Source organism: Scyliorhinus torazame, unplaced genomic scaffold (assembly GCF_047496885.1).
Source record: "Scyliorhinus torazame isolate Kashiwa2021f unplaced genomic scaffold, sScyTor2.1 scaffold_675, whole genome shotgun sequence".
NCBI lineage: Eukaryota > Metazoa > Chordata > Chondrichthyes > Carcharhiniformes > Scyliorhinidae > Scyliorhinus > Scyliorhinus torazame.
In genome coordinates, this window is record NW_027308402.1 from 42,292 (window position 1) to 51,955 (window position 9,664).

A 9,664-nucleotide genomic window follows, 5' to 3' on the forward strand; every position below is an offset into this window, starting at 1 on the left:
ACATACAGAATCACACAGCCACACACAGAATCGCACAGCTACACACAGCAACACACACAGAATCGCACAGACTCGCACAGAATCACACAGCAACACACACAGAATCGCACAGACACACAGAATCACACAGCAACACACAGAACTACAAAGCCACACACACACAGAATGATACTGACACACACACAGAATCACACAGACCCACACACAGAATCACACAGCCACACACACACAATCACACAGCCACAAACACAGAATCACACCGACACACACACAGAATCACACTGACACACACACAGAATCACACTGACACACACAGAACCACACAGCCACACACACAGAATCACACAGACACACACACAGAATCACACAGGGGCACACAGAATTACAGACACAGAATCACATAGCCACACAGAGAATCACACAGATTCACACACACACACACACAGAATCATACAAACGCACACACACAGAATCCCACAGCCACACATACAGAATCACACAGCCACACACAAAATCGCACAGCTACACACAGCAACACACACCGAATCGCACAGACACGCACAGAATCACACAGCAACACACACAGAATCGCACAGACACACAGAATCACACAGCAACACACAGAACTACAAAGCCACACACACACAGAATGATACTGACACACACACAGAATCACACAGACCCACACACAGAATCACACAGCCACACACACAGAATCACACAGCCACAGACACAGAATCACACCGACACACACACACAATTACTCCGACACACAGACAGATTCACACAGCCACACACACAGAATCACACTGATACACACAACCAGAATCACACAGCCACACGCACAGAATCACACAGCCACACACACATAATCACACCGACACACGCACACAATTACACCAACACACACACACAGAATCACACAGCCACACACAAACAGAATCACACAGCCACACAAACAGAATCACACAGCCACACACACAGAATCACACCGACACACACACAGAATCACACAGCCACACAACCAGAATCACACAGCCACACACACAGAATCACACCGACACACACACAGAATCACACAGCCACACACAAACAGAATCACACAGCCACACAAACAGAATCACACAGCCACACACACAGAATCACACAGCCACACAATCAGAATCACACAGCCACACACACAGAATTACCGACACACACACAGAATCACCGACACACACACACACAGAATCACACTGACACACACACAGAATCACACCGACACAGACACACACAGACACACACTGAACCACACAGCCACATGATGCGACCATCAATTCACTCGAAGACACGTGGAGAAGTAAACCGTGGTTTTAATCAGTTTAGAACTGAGCCTGCCTGCGACCGGTACAACACTGAAGGCGGCCCTACAGGTCAGCAGCTCTTATACTTCCTGTAAAGGGGGTGGTGCCATGGGCGGAGCCCGTACATACTCGAACATATCCCCTGTGGGTGAAGCCACACAATGGCCCATAGGTAGAGCCCACAGGGTTAATAACATAACACAATGCACTGGTGAACTATCAGTAATTATACATTCACCACATTCACCCCCTGTTTAAAAATGAAGTCCGGGGGGGGGTGATGGGCTCATAGGTTCAGTCGTTCCGGTGCCCGGATCGTACGTTGCGACCGCCGAAGCACTGGTGTTGCAGCCGCTTCGGGTGGCTGTGGAAGTGGGTCCGGAGCAGGCACAGGCGTGGACTCCGGGAGCGGCTCTTCCGGAGCTTCATTCCTGTGGACCGGTGTGGCGGGTGGGAGGGAGCGCGGGAACCATATAGGGGTGGGGGCGCTGAACATGGGAGGTTGGACGGGACATAGTGTGGGGATTGCAGTAGTGGGAATGGTGTTGGAGCCTGCGGGCGCCAGGTCCCGGAGGGATACAGTATCTTGCCGGCCATCGGGGTGTTCGACGTACGCATAGTGTGGGTTGGAGTGCAGGAGCTGGACCCTCTCTACCAGGGGGTCGGTCTTATGGCTCCAAACATGTTTTCGGAGGAGGACTGGACCCAGTGTCATTACCCAGGGCAGGAGCGAGGCCCCTGAGGTTGCTCACCTAGGGAAAACAAACAAACGGTCATGAGGAGTCTGGTTTGTGGCCGTTCAAAGGAGGGACCTAATAGAGTGGAGCGCATCGGGGAGGACCTCCTGCCAGTGAGAAACTGGGAGATTCCTGGACCGCAGGGTCAGTAGGACGGTCTTCCAGACCGTCGCGTTCTCCCTCTCCACCTGCCCGTTTCTCCTGGGGTTAGAACTGGTAGTCCTGCTCGAGGCGATGCCATTACTGAGCAGGTACTGACGCAGTTCGTCGCTCATGAACGACGAGCCCCTGTCGCTGTGGACATAACTGGGGAAACCAAACAGGGTGAAGACACTATGTAGGGCTTTAAGGACAGTGGGGGTGGTCATATCAGGGCAGGGGATGGCAAACGGGAAGCGGGAGAACTCATCTATGATGTTAAGGAAGTACGTGTTGCGGCTATTGGAGGGGAGGGGCCCTTTGAAATCGATACTGAGGTGCTCAAAGGGCCGGGATGCCTTTACCAGGTGAGCCTTATCCGGTCGATAGAAGTGCGGTTTACACCCCGCACAGATTTGGCAGTCTCTGGTTATAGCTCTGACTTCCTCGGTGGAGTAGGGCAGGTTGCGGGCCTTGATGTAATGGGCGAGCCGGGTGACCCGCGGGTGGCAGAGGTCATCGTGGATAGCCCGTAGTCAGTCATCTTACGTGCTGGCGCATGTGCCGCGGGACAGAGCATCTGGGGGCTCGTTGAGCTTCCCAGGACGATATACTATATCGTAGTTATACGTGGAGAGTTTGATTCTCCACCTCAAGATCTTATCATTCTTGATCTTGCCCCGCTGCCTATTGTCAAACATGAAAAGGCAACCGATCGTTGGTCGGTGACGAGGGTGAACCTCCTACCAGCGAGGTAGTGCCTCCAGTGCTGCACGGCTTCCACGATGGCTTGGGCTTCTTTTTTGACCGGGGAGTGCGAATTTCGGAGGTGGTGAGGGTGCGTGAAAAAAACGCTACCGGTCTGCCTGCTTGGTTGAGGGTGACGGCGAGAGCGACCTCTGAGGCGTCGCTCTCCACCTGGAAGGGGACGGACTCATCCACTTTCTTTCGCCTCCGCGGCCTGTGGATCGAGTTCCAGTCTGTCAGGTTTGAGGGCTGATTCCATAGTAGTATTTTAAGCTGATTAAATTGATGCGACCATCAATTCACTCGAAGACACGTGGAGAAGTAAACCGTGGTTTTAATCACCTTAGAACTGAGCCTGCCTGTGATTGTACAACACTGAAGGCGGCCCCGCAGGTCAGCAGCTCTTATACTTCCTGTAAAGGGGGTGGAGCCATGGGCAGAGCCCGTACATGCCCCAACATATCCCCTGTGGGTGAAGCCACACAATGGCCCATAGGTAGAGCCCACAGGGTTAATAACATAACACAGTGCAGTGGTGAATTATCAGTAATTATACATTCCCCACACCACACACACAGAATCACACAGCCACACACGCAGAATCACACAGCCACGCACACAGAATCACACCGACACACACACACAGAATCACACAGCACACACACAGAATCACATAGCCACACATACAGAATCACACCGACACACACACGCAGAATCACACAGCCACGCATACAGAATCACACCGACACACACACACAGAATCACACAGCACACACACAGAATCACACAGCACACACACAGAATCACATAGCCACACATACAGAATCACACAGCCACACACACAGAATAACACACAGAGTCACACACACATACACAGAATCACACAGCCACACACAGAATCACATAGTCACACACAGACACACAGAGAATCACACAGCCACACACAGAATCAGACACACAGACACGGAATCACATACACACACACACATAATCACACAGCCACACACACAGAAACACACAGCAACATATACACCAAATCACAGAGCCACACACAAAGCATCACACAGATGCACACAGAATGACACAGAATGACACAGACGCACACAGAATGACACAGACACAGAATCACACAGCCACACACACACATAGAGAATTACACAGTAACGCAGAGAATTACACAGCCACACACACACACAGAATCACACAGCCACACACACACACAGAATCACACATTTAATCAGTCACAGAAATATACAGAGAAACACTGACACCCACAGAACCATAGAGAGAAACACACATCATATATACACAAACCCAGACAGATACAAATATAAATACACACGCAGAAACACAAATGTAGATATGCATAAACAAACCCTAAACACACACACATACACGCACACCCAGTTATAGACACACATATAGAGACACTCACAGTCTATCACACAATTTAGTTTGAAGCATACTTGCTTTGGGAACTAAGAATTAAAGACAACACTTTATTCCGCTTGAGTGTCCGAGGAAATTCTACTGGTTGAAGCAGTTCGAGTCTTCAGCTGACATCTGACGACAAATGCAGCTGCGAATGAGAGAATGTCACACATGCCTGTCGTGTTGGGTGTTCCGATACACAAACCAACCAACACGGTTGTAGATGGTACAACTCTGTTTTATTATTCTGTACAATAACAACTGTTAACTTCTGGCTGTGGTTCGTACTTCACCAGCTAACCTGTGGACCCAGCCCTTTCACTATCTTGGTGAGGCACTCAGCACATGGTGTATGTCTGAGTGGCACGCTGTGAGCTCTGTGCTCTGAGCTGTCTCCTGCCGGAATGAGCGGGAACTGTGGTGTTCCCTGTTTTATAGTGTGTGTGCTCTCACTGGTGATTGGCTGTGATGTTGTGTGTGTGTTGATTGGTCCGTCTACCTGCCCATCAGTGTGTGTGTGTGATTGCACCATGATATGTAAATATGGATATCATGACAAGGTGGAGAATAAGAACAATGCCAAGGCCAGATGGTCTGTATTGGTGTTAATGCACGACTTGAACCATGTGGAGAAGGAATACAAGGTGACGCTGATGGGGTGAGATGAAGTAGGGTGGGAGGAAGCTTGTGTGGAGTATTCACATCAGCATGGAGCAGCTGGGCTGAATGGCCTGCTTCTGTGCTGTAAGTTGTCTTGTTATACTTCAGCTCCTATAGTCATAACCCCCATTCCTTTCTGCCTCACATGTTTATCCAGCTTCCGCCTAAATGCATCAGTACCGTTCATTTCAACCACTCCCTGCGGTAATGAGCTCCACATTCTCACCACTGTCGATAAAGACATTTCTCCTGGATTCACTATAGGATTGATGCATTGGCATTTTAAGAACGCCACACCCAGGAAAGATTTAATCGGGCGGTACAGTAGCACAGTGGTTAGCACTGTTGAGTCACAGCACCAGGGTCCCGGGTTCGATTCCCGGCTTGGGTCACTATCTGTGTGGAGACTGCACGTTCTCCCCTGTGCCTGCTTGGGTTTCCTCCCACAAGTCCCGAAAGACGTGCTTGTTAGGTGAATTGGACATCCTGAATTCTCCCTCTGTGTACCCGAACGGGAGCCAGAATGTGGCGACTCGGGGCTTTTCACAGTAACTTCATTGCAGTGTTAATGTAAACCTACTTGTGAGAATAAAGATTATTATTATAATCCCAGATATTTCCGAGTTCGTTATCATTCACACGTTTTCTGTTTCTGTTTCCATTCCACCCGTCGAACAACCAACAACAGCTCACTAAATATGAGCGCAGCAGCACATTGCTGGAAAGTCCGTTCTCTCCAGCTCCATGTCTTTGATTTTGTGTGTTACAAACTGAACCACAGTCCGCATCGAACAACACAATCACAAGGGGGATTGCCGAGTTTCCCTGGCCCTGTGCCATGGGGCTCAAATCAGTTTTGAGGCTGAAGTGTTATCATATTTGTTTTTGTGACTTTACATGTTATCTGACAGCTTGGTCTGAAATTAAATCTGGTAGCCCCGACTGTTTGATAAACGGAATTTCATTTTGTAATTTTCTTTTTATGAAGATCTTTCCTGAGGGCCCTGGCCATTTGAGTTTCACCAACAGCAAGGCTGAGGACTGACTGCCGGAGATGTTGGTGCCTGAGCATTCAGATGAAACGGAACAGCAGAGAGGATCTGAATTTCTATAGCGGCTTTCACCACTTCAGGATATTCCAAAGCACTTCACAGTCATTTAAGTACTTTTTGAAGTATAGTCACTGTTGTAATCTAAGAAGTGCGGCAGCCAATTTGCACACAGTGAACCTCCACAGACACTACTGTGATAATGACTAGGTATAATCTGTTTTTGAGACAAATGAGAGAAAGGTATTGACCCGGGCAATGCAAACAACTTCCTTGCTCTTCTTTGAAATAGCGACCTTTTACATCCACCTGAGAGGTCATCCAAAAGACAGCGCCTCTGATAGTGCTGCATTCCCTCAGCTCTGCATAGTGTCAACCACTTTGTTGTCCCCACTTCCAACCAAGTTATAACAGCAGGAGCGAATCAGAGAAAATTCCAGGGCCCAAGAAAATTCAGACAGGCTTCACGTTACGAGCCCCCCTCCCCCCACCCATCTCAGCAGGTCCTGTACCACCAAATCCTCCAGCCCATGTAGTGGATAATTAGAGATCAATCACTCCTCATGGATGGGGTATGGTTATGAGATCTTAACTAACAGGCAAGATAATGCGTTGGGGGAGCTGGAATAGAATAGAACCCATCGATACGCAACAGTACCTTCCAGTGCCTTCTGATTTTGACCCAAATATAAGAACTTAGACATTTCCGACAGGGTTGTGAACTCTGGAAGGACATGTTCCTGGAGGATCCTTCACCCTGCCCATCACCAGCCCAAATTCCCCACCCACTTTTGTGATTGGTCATCAACACCCTCACAATGCACCAATTGGAAAGGAAAACATTCTTTGTCCCTGGACTGGATGGTCCTTGACTGCCAGGCAAACAGCCTTTTACTCCTCAACTGTAATAATGAACAGAGTGTTCGAAGAAAATGAATCGACTGACATTTTGTTCAATGCCACGATGGATTTCTTTCCAGGAATTGCTTGCGGCTGTTTTCTGGAGAGTAATCTTTAATTCATCGAGGGATTATGAGCCCTAATCCCACACAGAAATCACTCTGTTAAACCTGGCGCTCTTGGCCATCTGGACTCTAAGTCAGAAATATCCCGATCACTCACACAAAGCCCAAAGTGTCTGAGTGACACCTATAATGGATATTCCAGCAAAACTCAAAAATTACTGGATAAAAGGCATGGTACTTGTTAAATATAAACTGTGCACATAATTATTATTCAGATGACTATTATTTTATAACATCTGTAATGTTTACTCCTATATATAGGGATATATATAAAAATGTGAATAAATATTATAATAAAGAGAAACTCCAAAAGGTCACATCAAATTGAGTGCAGAAATACTTCAACCTGCATGCTTGTAATAGGGAAAGGTTTCTGCTACGCATAAAATTACCTCACACTTTCCAAATGGTAAAGGATTAAATTTACAGAACCATTCCTGAAAAACCACAGCTTTTAATTCTTCATGGTAATCATAAAATTTATAACTGCATGCACTCGATGGGCCGAATGGCCTTCTTCTCTGCTGTAGTGTTTGGGTGGGATTTTCTGGTCCGAAAATTCCCACCTGAAGTCAACGGACCTTTTGCTGGTCCGTCAAGTTTTCCAACCACCAGTGATGATTTCCATGGCTGACCAGGACCAGGGAATCCCGGCCCTATATATGTGACTGAGCATGTGGAAAATGAATGAAAATGAAAATCCCTTATTATCACAAGTAGGCTTCAAATGAAGTTACTGTGAAAAGCCCCTAGTCGCCACATTCCGGCACCTGTTCGGGGAGGCTGGTACAGGAATTGAACCGTGCTGCTGGCCTGCCTTGGTCTGCTTTCAAAGCCAGCTCTTTAGCCAGCGTGCTAAACCAGCCCCTCGTTGTGCCACTGTGGGGGAATTTAACTCTTCACTTTCTTATCAAAAGGGGAGAAAATATTATTCTTTCACACCAGCTGACTTGCCCGGCTCTTTCCTTGTTGGAAAATGTGGACCAGAGCAGGAAGATCCCAGCTTTGGTCACGGTTTTTTGCTGAGTGAGCTGGGGCAACAGTGGTAACTTAGCTCGCCCACTGAAGCAGGAATCATCCCAGACTCCGCTCCTAATTCTCATCCTGTGAGGTTTAATGGAAAATAAAGGAATAAATGGGACTGGCATTAGCCATGATGCCTTCCAAGGCCAAGTTTATCGTCTTGTAACTCTCAACATCGGAACTGAGGCATGGTTAATTCCCCCTGAGTATTATGAAGAATTTAAATCTTATGGACACAAATTCAAAATGAGGAGGTTTTGAGTAAGAAAGATAGTTGGGGAACTTTCTCACCCAAAGAGTGAAAGCTAGTGGGAAGGACATTGGGATAAGGAGTCCAAATACATTCAAGAACCAGTTTGACATGTTTGTGGGGAGGGAAGGAACTAGGAGATGTGGGGTGAAAATAAGGAGGAACGAAGAACAGAGCGATGAAGGGAGATTGAGTAAAGGTGGGCTTGTTCTTTTGAAATCGGGTCAATTTGTTTGATCACAGAAGGAGGCCATTCTGCTCAGTGTGTCTGTGCTAGCTCTTCAATCCAATTCATTCCACTCCACTGACCTGGAATTTGACCCTCTTCAGGTAGACACCCAATTCCATTTTAAGATTGTTTTTGAATCTACTTTCATTGAGAGCAGCACGGTAGCACAAGTGGATAACACTGTGTCTTCACAGCGCCAGGGTCCCAGGTTCGATTCCCCACTGGGTCACTGTCTGTTCGGAGTCTTCACGTTCTCCCCGTGCCTGAGTGAGTTTCCTCAGGTGCTCTGGTTTCCTCCCACAGTCCAAAGACGTGCAGGTTAGGTGGATTGGCCATGCTAAATTGCCCTTAGTGTCCAAACAAAAAAAAAATGGTTAGGAGGGGTTATTGGGTTACGGGGATAGGGTGGAAGTGAGGGTCTAAGTGGGTTGGTGCAGACTTGATGGGTCAAATGGCCTCCTTCTGCACTGTATGTTCTATGTTCTATTTATCAGACAGTGCATTCCAAATCACAACAACTTCCTGCGTTTAAAAGAAAACATTTTGCTCATCACCCTCTGGTTCTTTTGCTAATTGTTTTAATCTGTCTCCTCTAGCCAGGGACTCTTGTCACGGGAAACGGTTTCTCTCTATCTACTGCCTTTGAACATTTTCATTAAACATCCCCTTAACCTTCTCTGCTCGAAAGAGATCAATCCCAGCTTCTCATGTCTCTCCAATTAATACTAAAATTTGGAAGCTTAAACATGTCCCTTTAGTAATTTTTGTGACCTTATTTCGGTCACCATTATCATGCTTTTTAATTCACCTGAAATTAAAGGCACATTGAAGACATGGGCGGGATTCTCCCCTACCTGGCGGGACAGGCGGTCCCGGCAGGATGGAGTGGCGTGAAGCACTCCGGCGTCGGGCCGCCCCAAAGGTGCGGATTTCTCCGCACCTTTAGGGACCAAGCCCTCACCTTTAGGGGCTAGGCCTGCGCCGGAGTGGTTGCCGTCCCACCGGCTGGCGTGGAAGGCCTTTGGCACCACG

The 9,664-nt window shown here is 47.8% G+C and overlaps 1 protein-coding gene across 1 annotated transcript in view; it reads left to right on the top strand.

The window, feature by feature from the left end:
- The window catches only part of LOC140406585 (amphoterin-induced protein 1-like), a 28,733-nt gene extending 21,295 nt beyond the window's left edge, over positions 1–7,438 (top strand). The window contains exon 2 of the mRNA XM_072494586.1: positions 6,045–7,438. The gene's annotated coding sequence lies outside the window, so the exon portion shown is untranslated. The remainder of the gene's footprint in view (positions 1–6,044) is intronic.
- Positions 7,439–9,664: the final 2,226 nt, after the last annotated feature.